Source organism: Cetorhinus maximus, chromosome 9 (assembly GCF_964194155.1).
Source record: "Cetorhinus maximus chromosome 9, sCetMax3.hap1.1, whole genome shotgun sequence".
Classification (NCBI taxonomy): domain Eukaryota; kingdom Metazoa; phylum Chordata; class Chondrichthyes; order Lamniformes; family Cetorhinidae; genus Cetorhinus; species Cetorhinus maximus.
In genome coordinates this window covers 28,132,692-28,150,929 of record NC_135887.1, presented here as the reverse complement: position 1 = coordinate 28,150,929, position 18,238 = coordinate 28,132,692, and the positions used below count along the sequence as shown (strand labels likewise).

At 44.7% G+C, this 18,238-nt stretch overlaps 1 protein-coding gene across 1 annotated transcript in view; it reads right to left on the bottom strand.

Annotated features, from left to right (window-relative positions):
- p2rx5 (purinergic receptor P2X, ligand-gated ion channel, 5) overlaps nt 1–18,238 on the bottom strand; it is a 132,112-nt gene that overhangs the window by 64,483 nt on the left and 49,391 nt on the right. The gene's annotated exons all lie outside the window — the stretch shown is intronic.

Genomic DNA, 18,238 nt, shown 5'->3' with positions numbered 1-18,238 from the left:
TTAGTCTGTATCTAACCCCGTGCTGTATCTTGATTCCTTGGGAAACAACCTCTCAGTATCTACACCGTCAAGTCCTTTCAGAACCTTGCATGTTTTTATGAAGTCAACTCTCATTCTTCTAAACTCCAAAGAATATAGTCCTGATTTACTCAGCCTCTCATAATAGGACAACACTCTCATCTAGTGAACTTTCACTGTACTGCCTCCAATGTCAGTATATCCTTCCTTAAATATGGAGATCAATATTGCACACAGTACTCTAGGCATGGTCGCACCAAAGCCCTATACAATTGTAGCAAGACTTCTTTATTCCTGCACTTCAACCCCTTTGCAATAAAGGCCAGCATGCCATTTGCTTTCCTAATTGCTTACTGCACCTGCATGCTAACCCTTTGTGTTCCTTGTAAAAGTACCCAAGTCTCTCTGAACGTCAACTTTTACAAGTTTCACACTTTTAAAAAATATTCTGCTTTTCTATTCTTACAACTAAAGTGAATAATCTCACACTTCCCCACATTATACTCCATTTGCCACCTTATTGCTGACTCACTTAACCTTCAGTATCTCTTTTCAGTCTCTATGTGTCATCTTCACAGCTTGCAGTCCCACCTAGGTTTGTATCATTACCAAAATTAGACACATTACTCTCTGTCTCCTCGTCTAAGTCATTAGTATAGATTGTAAGTAGCTGAGGCTCTAGCTCTGATCCTTGTGGCACTCCACTAGACCGCCAGATTGAAAATGTCCCATTTAACCCTACTCTCTGTTCCAATCCTCTATCCATATATCACCCCCCAATTCCATGAGCCCCTATCTTATGTATTAACCTTTTGTATGGGACCTTATTGAATTACTTTCGGAAATGCAGGTATACTACATCTACTGTTCTCCTTTATCTACCCGACCATTTACATCTTTAAAAAACTAATACATTTGTCAAACAGGATTTCCCTTTTGTAAAACCATGTTGACTTGTTCTAAACATGCTATTCTTTTCCAACTGCATGGTTAAAACTTCCTTAATAATAGATTCCAGCACTTTCCTGATGCCTGATGTCAGGCCGGTAGATCCTTGTTTCTCTCACTCTCTCTCTCTCTCTCCAGTTTACTGTGGACAGTCTCTGCATCACCATATTAAAGTCAGCTTTACCTAAACCTATGAAACAGCTACTTTCAAACCTAGCACTGAACTTGATCATATTATGATCATTATTAGATAAATGTTCATGCACCATTAGGCTGTTAATTAAATCTGGCTCATCAAGCATTATGAAATCTAATATAGCATGCCCCCTTGTTGGATCTAGAACATACTGCTGAAGAAAACTATCCTGGACGCTTTCAAACAAATTCATACATTTCTGACATGAGCTAGTCTGCTTGTCACAAAATATATTAAAGTTAAAATCACCCATTCAAACTATTGTCTTTACTACATATTTTACTAATTTTTGCATATATAGAATCTCGCACTTCACAGCTGCAAACCAGGGAGCCTATATATAACTCCCACTAGAATCTTAAATCTTTTTCTATTTCCTAATTCGACCCAAAAAACCTCCATTGCCTGCTTATCTCTTATTATATCATATCTTATCAATAAAGAAATTTTATCCTTAATCACTGAGGTTGCTTGTACCATCTACCATTCCCCCATCTTTCCTGTAGACCTTATAACTTGATATATTTAGTTCCCAGTCCTGACCATCTTGCAGCCACATCTCAGTAATGTCTGCAATATCATGCCCTCTCAATTGAATTTGCCCCTGCAATTCATTCTATTTGTTCCTTATGTTCCCTGAATTTATATAAAGAATGATAGGTTTTCAAGGACTTCCAAAAGGCATTTGATAAAGTGCCATATAACAGGTTTGTAAAAATGGACAGTGGGAGCATGGATGCAAAGTTGGCTGAGTGACAGGAAACAGAACGTAGTGATGAACTGTTATTTTTCGGACTGGAGGAAGGTATATAGGGGTTTCTTGATTTATATTAATGCCCTAGTCTTGGGTGCGCAGTGCACAATTTCAAAATTTATGCAAGACATTAAAACTTGGAAGTATTGTGAACTGTGAGGAGGATAGTGATAACTTAAAGAGACCATAGTCAGGATGATGGAATGGTTGGACGCGTGGCAGAAGAAATTTAAGGCAGGGAAGTGAGAGGTGATACATTTTGGGGGGGAAGAATGAGGAGAGGCAATATGAGATAAAGGGTACAATTCTAAAGGGAGTTCTAGAGCAGCGGACCTGGGGTATAAGTGCACAAACTCTAAAGGTGACAGGGCAGTTGAGAAATTGATTAATAAGTCATACAGGATACTGGATTTTTTAAATATACTTAGGGCAGAACCTTATGCAGGTGACAGGGGTCTCAGCTGTTGACTGGAGAGCTAGCGAGAGCCCCACATAGCCTTTTTAGGAAAAGCCTGCTGCAGTAGGTGCCATCCTGGCCGTTAACAGACCATCAGCGGGCCTTCCACCTGGATCAAGGATCCAGGGGTGGAAGTCCTGTTAACCAAGAGCTGCCGGCCTCTGCTCTATTGAACAGCAGGGCCACCAGGGAGGCAGGGGGTGGCTCTCAGGGGGCCTACCCCTTCCCGATACTTTGTGCCTTTGAACAAGGGACCCACCTCTGCCATGTTTGGGAGCCTGCAAGCCAGCCCACATGCATTTGCTTGTCGTGCTCCCTACATGGTGAGCCCCCTGCTGGCCACTTGAGTTAATACCAGCAGTGGCAGAATGAAGTCCTTAAGTGGGCGCTCATGGCCCACTTGAGGACCTCAACTGGCAGCAGGGTGGGATGGTCATCCACGGGCCTTCCCACCATGGATTTAATCAGGTTGGAGGCAGAAAAGCAGTGGGGTCCCCATCCATTACTCTCCTGCCCGATCAAATACCTCCCCACCTCCAGCCACCAAACTTACCACAGGGTAGGGCAGAAAATTCCGGCCATAGAGAATAAAAGCAAGGAGGTTATGGTGAACCTTTGTAAAATATTGGTTGGCATCAATCATGTCCAGTTCTTGGCACCACAGTTTAGGAAAGATGTCAAGGCTTCAGAAAAACTGGAGAAAAGACATACAAGAATGGTTCCAGAAATGAGGGACTTCAGTTACATGGATAGATTGGAGAAGCTGGGGCTGTTCTCCTTGGAGAAGAGAAGCTTAAGAGGAGATTTAATAGAGGAGCTCAAAATCATGAGGTGTCTGGACAGAGTAGATAGGGCAAAACTGTTCCCATTAGCAGACGGGTCGAGAACCAGAGTACACTGATTTAAGGCTAATAGCAAAAGAAACAAAAGCGACATGAGCAAAAACTTTTTAATGCAGCGAGTGGTTAGGATCTGGAATGCACTGCCTGAGAATGTGGTGGAGGCAGATTCAAATGTGACTTTCAAAAGGGAATTGGCTAATTATCTGAAGATAAAAAAACTTGTAGACATATGGGAGAAGGCAGGGGAGTGGGACTAGCTAAGCTGTATTTGCAAAAAGCCGGCACCCATATGATAGGCCGAATAGCTTCCTTCTGTGCTGTAACCATTCTATGATTTGATGATTTGGGACACACACTTTAAACTGTCCTCCAGCTCTAATGTTTTTCTCAAGGAGAAATGAATAGGAATAACAAAATTGTCCTTCCGGAGAGTTTAATTACCCATTGGGGTTGGATTTCACTGCCTGCATCGGGTGTTAATAGTTGTGTAGACACTGAAAATAGTGGCACAGATTGTACTGTCCTCACTTTAACCTGTCACCACTGCTTTACCCTATTGTCCACCCTCTGACCCCACTTTAACAGATTGTTATGACCACAGCCGGTGTTAATTGCTGTGCAAACCAAATCCCAGGGGGAAACTTGGTTTAAGGGCTACACCCATTTTTTTGTATTCTGAAAACAAGAAGAAAACCTACCGATCTCAGCAGTAAGAGGTCCTGTGATACTTTTGGGGTTTTAAAAATTAGAAGTAAAAATTTTATTAACAAGAATAAAAGAAAACTTAAGCACATAAGATTACAGTTGCACAATTAAGGTTAGTCTTACAAAGCATTCCCCCAAAAAGACTCTCCACTTGGTGGGACCCACAAGCAAACACCTTCCAGGCAACACGCCCTTATAGATGTTTAACTATAAAAAAATCTAGTAATATTACCCAAGGTGGCTTTAATAAAGGCATACTTCATGACCTCTCAACTCTCTCCCACTCTGCTGTGGGATCCAAACTTCAGGATAAAATTGCTTGTTGCAGCCCAAGACTTTTCTGGCTTGCCTGAGTGGCTGGTTCAATCGGCACCTCCTCTCAGCCCAGAGCTAAGAGCTCCCAACTCAGCTCCAGCTCAACAGCCCTTGCAAAAGCAACCCTAAGCACCCCACAGTAAATCTAAAATACCACTTTTCCCTTTTCATCTCAGGTTCCATTGTTTTTTTTATATTCATTGAAGGGATGTGGGCTTCACTGGCTAGCCCAGCATTTTTTGCCCGTGAGAAGGTGCTGGTGAGCTGCCTTCTTAAACCACTGCAGTCCATGTGGTGTAGGTACACCCACAGTGCTATTAGGCAGAGAGTTCCAGGATTTTGACCCAATGACAGGTAAAGGAACGGTGATATATTTCCAAGTCAGGATGGTGAGTGGCTTGGAGGGGAACTTCCAGGTAGTGGTATTCCCATGTTCTTCTAGATGGTACTGGTTGTGGATTGGGATAGTGCTATCTAAGGAGCCTTGGTGAGTTTCTGCAGTGCATCTTATAGATGGTACACACTGTTGCCACTGTTCGTTGGTGGTGGAGAAAGTGAATGTTTGTGGGTGGGTTGCCAATCAAATGGGCTGCTTTGTCCTGGATGTGTCAAGCTTCTTGAGTGTTGTTGGAGCTGCACTCATCCAGGCAAGTGGAGAGTATTCCAACACACTCCTGACTTGTGCCTTGCAGATTGTGGAGAGGTTTTGGGGAGTCAGGAGGTGGGTTACTTGCCACAGGATTCCTAGCCTCTGACGTGCTCTTGTAGCCTAAGTATTTATATGGATAGTCCAGTTCAGTTTCTGGTCAATGGTAACCCCCTGGATGTTGATAGTGGGAGATTCAGCGATGGTAATGCAATTGAATGTCAAGGGCCGATTGTTAGATTCTGTCTTGCTGGAGATGGTCATTGTCTGGCACTGTGTGGCTTGAATGTTACTTGCCACTTGTCAGCCCAAGCCTGAATGTTGTCCAGGTCTTGCTGCATTTGGACACAGACTGCTTCAGTATTTGAGTCGTGAATGGTGCTAAACATTGTGCAATTATCGGCGAACATCCTCACTTCTGATCTTGTGATGGAAGGAAGGTCATTGATGAAGCAGCTGAAGATGGTTGAGCCGAGGACACTACCCTGAGGAACTCCTGCAGTGATGTCCTGCTGTTGAGATGATTGACCTCCAGCAGTCACAACCATCTTCCTTTGTGCTAGGTATGACTCCAACCAGCAGAGAATTTCCCACAAATTCCTATTGACTCCAGTTCTGCTGAGGCTCCTTGATGCCACACTCGGTCAAATGCAGCCTTGATGTCAAGGGCAGTCATTCTCACCTCATGGGTCGAGTGCAGCTCTTTTGTCCACGTTTGAACGAAGGCTGTAATGAGGTCAGGAGCTGAGTGGCCTTGGCAGAACCCAAACTGAGCATCAGTGAGCAGGTTATTGCTAAGCAAGTGCCACTTGATAGCACTGTTGATGACCCCTTTCATCACTTTACTGATGATCGAGAGTAGACTGATGGGGTGGTAATGGCAAGGTTTGATTTGTCCTGCTTTTTGTTTACAGGACATACCGCATTTTCCACCTCTTCGAAATTCAAATCCTTCCAAATATAAAATCTTTCATGTCTCTATCTTGTCTTATCTATCGGGTCAATAATATGTAATACCACTCTTTTGTTTGCTTATGGAACTCCTGCAAGATTCAAACATGTTTCTTGTTATCCCGACTCCCCTTTGATATTCAAGCAAACTTTTCTAAAAATGCAAATGGTAGATCCAACCTATTCACTGGTACCTCAAACCTAACACCTCTATCCTTTTCATGTTTCAACCTTCCCAGACAGCCTGCCTCCTATTAATCTCTACCCAGTTTAATTAAATCATACACACACGCACATACAGTCTTTTCCATGGAATAACATAATATTCCCCAGAAATATTTTTCAAAAAATCCATTTCTCACACAGATGCTGCCACTCTTTATATGATAGTGGGCTGGATTTTTGCTCGAGGTAGCTTGAGTTTGGGAATCTCCTGGCTTGGCATGCCCACCTCGGGAAGAAGTGCCCAAATGGCCCGATGATGTGTGTACGTGATGGAATCAGACCTGCCAACCCCAGACGCTGATTAAAAAGCCCACTGTAGTTTTCTGAGGCTTCATCCCAATTGTATTGTTATACATTAGGCCCTCCAACCCTCACTCCCACACCCCCTCATGCTCCACCCACTCCCATACATGCTAACCCATGCCTAACCATGCCCCCCACCCATCCCCAATGGCCTCTCATATCCTCTATACCAACTCACGCACACCACCCATCCCCCTGGCCACTTATAGCCTCCATGCCAACCCATGTACCACACACATTACAGCCCCAATTGCCAATTTAGTGCCAACTCATGAACCCCCCCCCATTCCCACGGCCCCTTATAGCCCCTATGCCAACTCATGCCAACCCATTCCTCCCATGTACCACGCTTTGCTGTTACACCCTCCATGCCAACTCACCCAGTATCTACCATGGGAAGACCTCAGGAGCTATGCTGAGATGAGATAAAGGGGGGAATCATCCCAGATATGCACTAAGTGCGTTAGTGGGCAAGTAAAATTACATTTTACCCACCAGCCCCAATGGTGGCTTTTCACGCCATATTGTTCCAAACCCACCATATTAATTATGCATTTCCGGGAAGCACGCCATTTCCATGGTGGCCAGGCTCCCATTCACCCACCAAGCCATTACCTCACCGCTTCATATGCTGGGCACCATATTTAAAGTGCAGCCACATGCACACTTCTCAGTGCTTCCAGCCCAGGACTGCTGCATAGAGGACATGGCCCTGAAAGACTGCAGCCCCCAGGTTCAATGACGCGTCCCTCCAGTGCCTTTTGGGTGCTGTGGAGGCCCGTCGTGATGTCCTCTACCCACGTTCTGGCCGCAGGGAGGGCAGCAACATCACCAATCCAGCACGGGAGGCGGTGGCAGCGATGGTCAGTGCCAACACCCTGCAAATGAGGGCAGCCACCCAGTGTTACAAGAGGATGAATGATCTCTTCCGTTCCACCAGGGTAAGTCATTCTTCTCATCATTCTCAACTCTCACGCTCACAAACCCATCACACATCCACAGGGCCCTCACTCACTGCCAGTTCAAGGGACATCACTATTCACTCTCTCTCACACACCTTCACCTGCCCTGCGGATGGTGTCCTCATCCCATCCATGGCACCACTCACCATCCACACATGCCAGGCACAATTATCATCTGGCCTGGCAGGGTCCTGCTTACCCTCTCTCCATCTCTATTCATGCAGGACAAGCTGGCACACAAGAGGAACAGGTCGCAAACTGGTGGAGGAATGCTTGAAATCAAGGTCCTGACAGACTTTGAATGTAGAGTCATCCAGTTGGCCGGAGATGATCTGGACAATTCCCAATGGTGCTGATGGTAAAGTTGGTGGTGCTCTACCAAGTGAGGGTCCAGCAGTGCAACATCCATGAGACAACTATGCTGTGAGTGATGTGTCCTCTTTCACAGGTTACTGCCATGCATTAATTATCTCCCCTTGCTTTCGCAGGCACATCTGGGAAACTGCCAAGAGAGTCCGCCACTCTGAGCCTCCAATCAAGCCCCGAGGGAAGCTCAGAAGAAGAATCCGCTGAAACCCTCCCTGAAGACCCATCAAGCACTCACCCACACCCTCCACCAGCGCAGACACGCACCTCTTGGGCACCTATAGGGAGGAGGACCAGCAGGTGCACACCCAGGGGCCATCCACGCAGGGGACTCCGGGAGTGTCCGGCCCATCCGAATCCCCTCCCTGTAACCTTAGCAACCCCAGCTCCACAGACCGAGGAGGGTGCCACTGCCACGCAGCAGGACCCCGAAAGCAGGCCGGGGCCCTCCACGTCTCAGCTCTCCAGAGGACGCCCATCCAGGTCATCACAGACAGGGCATAGCAGTCAGCAGGCTGCCTCCACTTCCACTGTGGATGTCCAGGGAGCACCAATACGTAGTAGCAGGGTTATGAAAGTTAAGAAGATGTAGCTGCACAGCCTGGGCACGGGTGTTAATCACTTGTACATAATGTTTACTATTGTAAATAAAATCCCAAGAATATCTCCCTGCCTACGGCTCTCAGAATCACAGAATCTTAACGGCACAGAAGGAGGCCATTCAGCCCATTGTGCTTGCACCGGATCTCCACTGAGCATTATGACTCAGTGCCATTGCCCTGCCTTTCCCCCAAAACCCTGAACATTGTTCCTATTCAAATAATCATCTAATGCACTCTTGAATGCCTCGATTGAACTTGCCTCCACCGCACTTCCAGGTAGTGCATTCCAGATCCGAACCACTCATTATGTGAAAAAGTTTTTTCTCACGTCATATTTGCTTCTTTTGCAAATCACTTTAAATCTGTGCCCTCTCATTCTTGATCCGTTTACGAGTGGGAACAGTTTTTCCCTATCTACTCTGTCCAGCCCCTCATGATTTTGAAAACTTCTATTAAATCTCCTCTTAGCCTTCTCTCCAAGGAAAACAGTCCTAACTTCTCCAATCTATCCTCATAGCTGAAGTTTCTCATCCCTGGAACCATTCTTGTAAACCCCTTCTGCCCTCACTCCAATGTGTTCACATCCTTCCTATAATATGGTGCCCAGAACTGTACACAATGTTCCACCTGAGGTCTTATATAAATTCAGCATAACCTCCCTGCTCTTATACTCTATGCCCCTATTAATAAAGCCCAGGATACTATATGCTTTATTAACTGATCTCTCCACCTGCCCTGCCACCTTCAATTATCTATGCACATAAACACTCAGGTCTTTCTGCTCCTGCACCCCCTTCAAAATTCCACCCCTTATTTTATAATGTCTGTCCATGTTCTTTCTACCAAAAATGCATCACCTCACACTTCTCCACATTGAACTTCATCTGCCATCTATCTGCCCACTCCACCAACTTGTCTATGTCCTCTTGAAGTTTCACACCATCCTCCTCACAGTTCGCAACATTCCCAAGCTTCATATTATCTGCAAAATTAGAAATTGTCCCCTGCACACCAAGGTCTAGATCATTAATATATATCAGGAAAAGCAAGGGTCCCAATACCAATCTCTGGGGAACTCCACTACAAACCTTCCTCCAGCCTGAAAAATATCCATTGACCATTACCCTCAGCTTCCCATTTTTCAGTCAATTTTGTATCCACGTTGCTACTGTCCCTTTTATTCCATGAGCAATAACTTTTCTCACAAGTCTGTTGTGTAGCACTGTGTCAAATGCCTTTTGAAAGTCCATGTACATCACATCAACAGCATTACTCTCATTGACCTTTTCTGTTACCTCTTCAAAAAACTCCAGCAAGTTAGTTAAACATGATTTCCCCTTTAGAAATCCATGCTGGCTTTTCTTTATCTACCCATATTTTTCCATGTAACTACTAATTCTATCCCAAATAATTGTTTCTAGAATCTTGCCCACCACTGAAGTTAAACTGACAGGTCTGTACTTGCTGGGCTTTTCCTTATAACCTTTATGGAACAAGGGCATAATGTTTGCAATTCTGCAGGCCTCTGGCTCCTCCCCTGAATTTAGGGAAGACTGAAAGATTATGGCCAGTGCCCCTGCAATTTCTACTCTCACTTCCTTTAATATCCTTGGATCATCTCGTCCAGTCCTGATGCCTTGTCAACTTTAAGTACCGACAGTCTATTCAACACTTCCTCCTTACCAATTTTGAACCCTTCTAGTGACAGAGTTTCTTCATCTGTCACCTTGGCCTGGGTAGCATCTACTTCCTTGGTAAAGATGGATGCAAAGTATTCATCTAATACCTCAGCCATGGCCCCTTCATCCATGCATAAATTCATTTTTGGGTCCCTTTACCACCCTTTTACTATTTCTATGCCTATAGAAGACTTTGGGATTCCCCGTTATGTTGGCTGTCAGTCTTTTCTCATAATCCCTCTTCAGCCTCACACTCCCTGGACACATGACTGATGCCTCCACCTGAAGATCAATGGAGTGTCCTCACTGCATGTCGTCATCATCCTCCTGCAATCGAGCGACTATTAGAGCCTCCACTGTGTCTCCATAATAGGAGCCTTATCACAGAGGGTATGTGCCATGCTATAAGCCAGACAGGCGTCAAATAGTCACAGATGCAATGTGAGGACCTATGGGGTCTCCTCACTGCATTTCATCATCATCGTCTCCAAATCTAGCAGCTATGAAGGCCTCCTGCACGCGCCAGCCTCGTCTGGCCAGTGCGAAGGCCTCATCACCGTCATTGTCACCTTTGAGGGCTTCCTCACCCTCATCACCATCGACGTTCTACTCATTGGAGATGACCTCCAGCTCCTGGATCTCCTCCTCAGCCAGCTCCTCTTCCCGCAGGAGCACCAGCTTGTAAAAGACGCAGCAGGCGATGACAATGCATGACACCCTCTGCGGACAGTATTGCAGGGCTCAACCAGACCGGTCCAGGCACCAGAACCTCATTTTCAGAGAGTCAAGGTTTGATCAGGGATAGTCGGCATAGCTTTGTCAGAGGGAGGTCATGCCTAACAAATTTGATTGAATTTTTTGAGGAGGTGACCAGGTGTGTAGATAAGGGTAGTACAGTTGATGTAGTTTATATGGATTTCAGCAAAGCCTTTGTCATGGTCCCACATGGGAGACTTATAAAGAATGCAAATGCACATGGGATACAGGGTAATTTGATAAGGTGGAATCAAAATTGGCTGAATTGTAGGAGACAGAGGGTGACGATAGAAGGATGCTTTAGTGACTGGAAGCAAGTGTCCACAGGGATCTGTGCTGGGTCCCCTATTATTTGTCATTTATATAAACGACATAGATGACTACCCTATGTGGGGGATAGGATTAGTAAGTTTGCAGATGACACAAAGATTGGCCGGGTGGTTAACAGTGAAGTTGAGTATCTTCGGCTGCAGGAAGATATAGACGGGATGGTCAAATGGGCAGATAAGTGGCAGATGGAATTTAACCCTGAAAGGTGTGAGGTGATACATTTTGGACGGAGTAATTTGACAAGGAAGTATTCAATGAACGGCATGACAGTGGGAAGTTCTGAGGAACAAAGGGAACTTGGCGTGTGTTTCCATAGATATCTGAAGGCGGAGGGGCATGTTAGTGGGGTGGTGAAAAAAGCATACGGGACACTTGCCTTTATCAATCGAGGCATAGATTACAAAAGTAGGGAGATCATGTTGGAGTTGTATAGAACCTTGGTGAGGCCACAGCTGGAGTACTGTGTGCAGTTCTGGCCGCCACATTATAGGAAGGATGTGATTGCACTGGAGGGGATGCAGAAGAGATTCACCAGGATGTTGCCTGGGATGAAACATTTAAGGTATGAAGAAAGGTTGATTAGATTTGGGTTGTTTTCGTTGGAGCAGAGAAGACTGAGGGACGACCTGATCGAGGTGTACAAGATTATGAGGGGCATGGACAGGGTGGATAGAGAGCAGCTTTTCCCCTTAGTTGAAGGGTCAGTCACGAGGGGACACAAGTTCAAGGTGAGGGGCAGGAGGTTTAGGGGGGATGTGAGGAAAATCTTTTTTACCCAGAGGGTGGTGACGGTCTGGAATGCACCGCCTGGGAGGGTGGTGAAGGCAGGTTGCCTCACATCCTTTAAAAAGTACCTGGATGAGCACTTGGCACGTCATAACATTCAAGGCTATGGGCCAAGTGCTGGTAAATGGGATTAGGTAGGTAGGTCAGGTGTTTCTCACATGTCAGTGCAGAATCAATGGGCCAAAAGGCCTCTTCTGCACTGTGTGATTCTGTGATCTTGATGGTCTGCTCCACCAAGTTGCTGGTTACAGCATGAGCCTCATTATACCATTGCTCTGCTGCAGTCTGAGGCCACCGCACGGGTATCATCAGCCACGTTCTCTGCGGGTAGCCCTTGTCCCCGAGGAGCCAAACCTACAGTCTCTGTGGGCCCTGGACGACGTCAGGCATCTGTGACCAACTGAGAATGTAGGAGTGATGCACTCTCTCTAGAAACTGTGCACAGACCAGCGGGATGCATTTGTGGTGCTCGCACACCAGCTAAACATTCAGTGAATGGAAGCCCTTGTGATTGACAAAGTTGGCCGCAAAGGTGATCTGAGCACCATGTGAGTGCAATTAATGGTACCCTGCTCCTGTGGGAAACCGGAGATCTGGGCAAATGCAATCACTCTTGCATCCTGGCTCTCTTGGTCCCAGGCGAAATGCACAAAGTTGTGTGCCCTCGCAAAGATGGCATCTGTGACCTCATGGATGCATTTGTGGGTGGAGGCTTGTGATATCCCACAGATGTCACCTGTGGAGCCCTGAAAGGAGCCACTGGCTTTAAAATTGAGGCTGCGGTCACTTTCACAGCCACTGGCAATGGATGCTCTCCGTGTCCCCTAGCACCAAATCCTGCAGCAGCTGGCAGATGTGACCGACCAGTTCCCTAGACATACGCAGTCTTCAGCGACACTGGTTCTTAGTTATCTGCAGGAATGAGAGGCTGGGTCTAGCTAGGCACCAACCAGCAATGGTTTGCTGTGGCTCTTCAGCAGCATGTGGGGAAGCCCCAGCCGCTCCTTCTTCCTGATGGTGCTGCTCCTCTTTCTGCACAGACAGGCACCTCTGTTGCTCTCTTCTCTGTAATCTCCACGCTCTGTAAGCCACGAAGCAAGCAGTTAGTTCACCAGGCTCCATGCTCCTGATGTACTCCTCCTGCAGGATAAAAGAGAGAGATGCGTGGGTTAGTATGGGTGGACTCAGACCCTGTCTTGATTAAGTCTGAAGGCCCCTTAACGCATCCCAGAGAGTGCTGGCCACCACTTGGATGGCCAGAGTTTAGTAAGCTGTATGGGTGCCTGAAACCCCACCCACCTCCGCTATACTCCACCTGACCGATTGGCAGCAGCTTTGCCCAATGGACTGCATGCTGTGCTCTCAGCTCAGGCGCAGGCATTCTCCTAACCCGCACTGCAAGGCTGCACTGTTAGCTTGAACCACGGGGGAGACTGGTTGAAACTGGGATGATGTATTATGACCAATGCAGTTGGTGAAGTGGAGTTATTTTAAAATCCCAGAGGGAAACTTTAAACAACTGTCATAAGCTATAATTTTAAGTGTTATGTTTGAGGTGCGACTCTAAACTCAGGAATCAGACCATTAGTTCTCGAGGTTTTACATTGAACTAAATGAAACATTTTATTAATTTACACAGGTTAAAATAAATGTACACATGGCTATAAATTAATACTATCATAGCTTTTAACAAATTCCCAAACTAATCTCCACCAAGGCAACCGCAACCCATAGACTTAACCAGACACCAGGCAAAGCATTTTCACCTTACGAATTCAAAATTAGGTTCTTTTCACTGTGGAGCCAGTTGAAAGCTTGCAGCTGCCTTTTGATCTTACATTGCCTCTGCCTGCATACCCGAAAACTACTGAAGTTATACCTACCACCACTAATTAAATTCGAATTCTCATAGTCTCACCAGCCTCTTTGAACTTTACCTTTTAATAATAAAACCCCATTCATTGTACCAATTTTATTAGTAATATAAACATATGGCTTGGTAGCTACTAGGCATCAAGCTTCCACCCCACTTCTTGAATGCTCTATTCAGAAAATGCATACACACGCTATCTCCCTTCCATATCAAAACTAGTACCCATCAAAGCACCCAGACTAGCTGTCTTTAATCCAATTAAGACATACCCATAGACTAACCATTATTTTAAAAGAAAAATATTTTCCAAAATATTATATACATTAATAGCTTCATGACATCCCCCTCCTTATCGAAAAATGAACCATCATAATTCTAAAAGACAGCTTCATTTTAGTAACCCATCTCACACTATCGCCAGTTCAGTGGCCAGGTTTTTTTTCAAATGTCCCAATTTCCTTTAAACTTCAAACTCTTGATAACACATCTGTGAACAGATTTTCTCTTCCAGCAATATGTATAATGCATGGATTAAATGGTTGTAACAATTTACTCCATCTGAAAAGCCTTGCACTTTTCTCACAAAATCTGTCCAAAAACTTCAAAGGATTATGGTCTGTACAAACAATTGTTTCTGATGAATTGCTTACAACATAAATTTCAAAATGTTGCAATGCTAACACCAAACTCAAAGGCCAGGATTTTCCCCTCGGCGGTTTGGGGGCGGGGCCCGCTCGCCGAGGGGAAAATGACGTGGGATGATGTCGGGAGGAATCCTCGACGTCATCCCGGGCCATTTAAATTTTTAGGAAGTCGGACGGACAGCGAAATCAGCTTTCCGCCCACCGACGTGTCAATGGCCAATTAAGGCCATTGAGAGGCTAGTTAAGATAATTAAAGTCCTGCCCGTCCAAGCTTAAGGCTGGCGGGCAGGCCAGGAGCCCCAGCGGGTTCCAGATTATTCATGAAACTTCATCCACTGGCGGGATGAAGTTTCATGTCCGTGTTTTAAAAATGTAATAAATTTTGTGTGTTTATTATTAACATGTCCCATCTCGTGTGGCATTGTCACATGAGGGGGACATGTTAATAATTTTAATATTTTTCTAATTTTTAGACTTTACTTACCTTTTACGAATCTCCCTGAGACAGGACTTTGCCTTAGGGAGCAGTGCACTCTTTCACGCGCATGCACTAAAGAGCACACATTGACAGATGGGGATTCCCTCCACCCCCCCGCACAGGAAGTGTATAGTGCTTCCTGTTGGGCAGGCCGCAGGATGGGCCTTAATTGGCCCGCCCACTCAAAATGGCGGCGAGCCCCGTTTCGGCGGCGGGGGTCGGCTGTCCGCCCGCCGCCGAGCCGATGGGACCCACACGCCATCCGAAGGCAAAATTCTGCCCAAAGTCTCTTTGATAGTTGAATATCTTCTTTGTTGTACATTCAGTTTCCATGAAAAATACCCAATCGGTTTTTCAATTCCAGTGTCATCTTCTTGTAACAGGACAGCCCCAATGCCTATATCGCTTGCGTCAATGGCCAACCTGAATCGCTTGGCATAATTGGGCACTGCCAACACTGGTGTCGTAGTTAATATAGTTTTCAAACTATCAAATAACTTCTGACACCCGAGTGTCCATTGAAACTTCTTGTTCTTTCTTAATAGTTTAGTCAGTGGAGCAACCACTTGGCTAATATTTGGTACAAATTTCTGGTAAAACCAACTCATTACCAGAAATCTCAAAACTTCTCGTTTTGTTGTAGGCACTGGGAAATCCCCGATAGCCTTGACTTTCACATCTCTTGGAGCCACCTTACCATGTCCAATGGTGTGGCCCAGATCTGTAACTTGTGCTTTTGCAAATTCACTTTTAGCCAAGTTCATCTCCAAATTAGCTTCTTGTAGTCGAGTAAATAATTCTTTCAGATGCTGTAAATGCTCCTCCCACATCTGACTGAAAACAGTTAGATCATCAATATAAACCGCACAATTGCTTAGATCCGCAATTACTTTGTTTGTCAGTCTTTGAAATATCGCAGGTGGATTCTTCATACCTAATGGCATGACTTTAAACTGATAGAGTCCACTTGGCGTTATGAAAGCTGATATCTCCTTTGCCCTCTCCGACAATAGTACCTGCCAATATCCTTTTAGCAAGTCAATCTTTGTGATAAATTTTGATTGTCCCACTTTCTCAATGCAATCCTCCAACCATGGTATGGGATATGAATCCGCTTTTGTCACCGCATTCACTTTTCGATAGTCCACCTACAGTCTTTGTGTTCCATCTGTTTTCGGTGCCAATACAACAAGTGAACTCCAGTTATTACAACTAGACTTAATGATATCATTTTGAAGTATGAAATCAATTGCTTTTTGTACTTGTGATAACTTTGCTGGATTTAGTCTATAAGGTTGTTGCCTTATTGAAGATGATATTTCTATACGTACATCCCCCAAGTCACCTCATCCGCAGGGAAGACCTTGCCCCCACGTCTCCAACGTACTTCAACCATGAAGTCTAACAGGCGATCTGGGCAAGGCTGCGCAACGTTCCTGTGTACTCACCTCCGAGTTCACCTCAAAGTGCAGCCCACCAAATGCATGCCTCATATATGCTGTTGTGAAACATGAGGATGGACGATCCAGCGTGGGGGGTTGATTCTGACGAGCTGGCCTTATAATGATATGCAGATATATTATAATGAGGTTCCCGATGTTCAATGGTGGGAAACGCAGCCCACCATCGACGGGCTGAGCGGATGATTGCAAACTGGTTTCACGATGTCGTGAAACCGATTTTTGGTCTTCTTGCTATATTGTCCATTCACACCACCAAACATGCCCAACGCCAGTGGGCACGAACGATTCCACCAAACTTCTAAATATCTATTATAGAATTCATTATACAAAAAGATTTCCATTAATGAAAGCCCGTTCAATACATTTAAATTCCATCAAGAGCTTAATTCCTTATACAAACAAATATCAGTATTCATAACCCACCTCAAAGATAGCTAATCTTTAAGAGTGACCTCTTTGAGCTGTCAATGAAACTTTGAGCTTACAATCCCCCACTGTGATAATGATAGATTGTGGAAAGCAGCCAAGCATTAACAATAGTATAATGTAATAGTATAATAGCACTTAGGGTTATGTCAAAAAACAGCTATTGAAACTGGTAGAACAGGTTTTTTTTCAACTCTCACACACACAAGTAGGCAGTTTTTTTAAGGGGCTGGCCTTTAAGTAATTTGATAGCTTGATAGTTCTACAGACTTTATCTATCCTTCAAGAGCATTTATGACTTCTTATGATTTGTAACTCCCACATTGCGGGTTAAGGCCTTTGCTACAATAAAAATGAGGTCTGTTTGAACTCAGCACTGAGTTCAAATGACCTGGCTGAGTTTGGGCTTCCCTGCCTCTGTTCCCCCATGGCAAAAATAGAATCTGTCGGAAATGGATGCAGGACTTCCGGATCCGGGTCCCACCCAGTCAGTCGTCTCCTTGACTCCATGAAAATCCAGCCCTTTATGCCTATCAGAAATTCCATCCTTTGATTGACTGACAGCCTGTTATTGACGGGAAATTTATGGGCAGCTCAATTGTGAGAGGAAGAAAAGGATTGGCCTTCAAAATGATTCTATCCTCCCTCAATCAATTATTGTCCCACTTGTCTCACACCCACTCAATGTCCAGAATCAAAATCAACCCTATTAATTGTGACAAAGAAGAAAGAATTGGAGAAAAAAGAATGGGATTCCTGATATGCATGCAGGTCTGCTCCCTTAAACAGATAGTTAGTTGGTTGACATTGGGGAATGTGCTCCTAGATGTGGTTCTGAGCATTGAAACAGATCCGGTTACTCACCTAAATGCAAGTGAGCACCTGGGAAGTGGTGACCACAATATGATGTGATTTAATATTTAACCACAGAGTGAAGAGGTCAGTTAACAAACAAGAAAGTCAGATTGTAATGGGGCAAAGTTCAAAAAGGTGCTGAGTGAGCTACAGGCAGGTGGAAAGAGAAATTGTCACACAGGATTATAATGTAACAGTGGAATGTTTAAAAAAAATAAATTGTTAAGATCCAAAATAAGGAGAGTCCTTTAAAATAAATCTACCGATAGTATTGATAAATGAAGAGGTTGGAAACCAATAAAATCGAGGAAGGTGAACTATGAGTATAATAATGAAGAGAAACTAAAGGAGAATGTGAGAAAAAGTTGAGAGCAGGTTAAGGAAAGCTAAGAGGGAGCAAGGAGGAAGTGTCAAAAAACCTCAAAGGGAACAAGAAATTTCACAAATATATCAGTAAAAGAGAACTTCTAAAGTGATATGGGACCCAAGAGGGGATGATTGTCAATTTGTAGATGATAATCAAAAATAGCAGAGGTATTTAATAAATAATTTATATTGATCTTGACTAAAGAGAAGGATATTGGTGTGAAGGTATGGAGCATAAACACCAGCATATACCTATTGGGCCAAATGGTCTGTTTCTTTTTGTATCCATTCA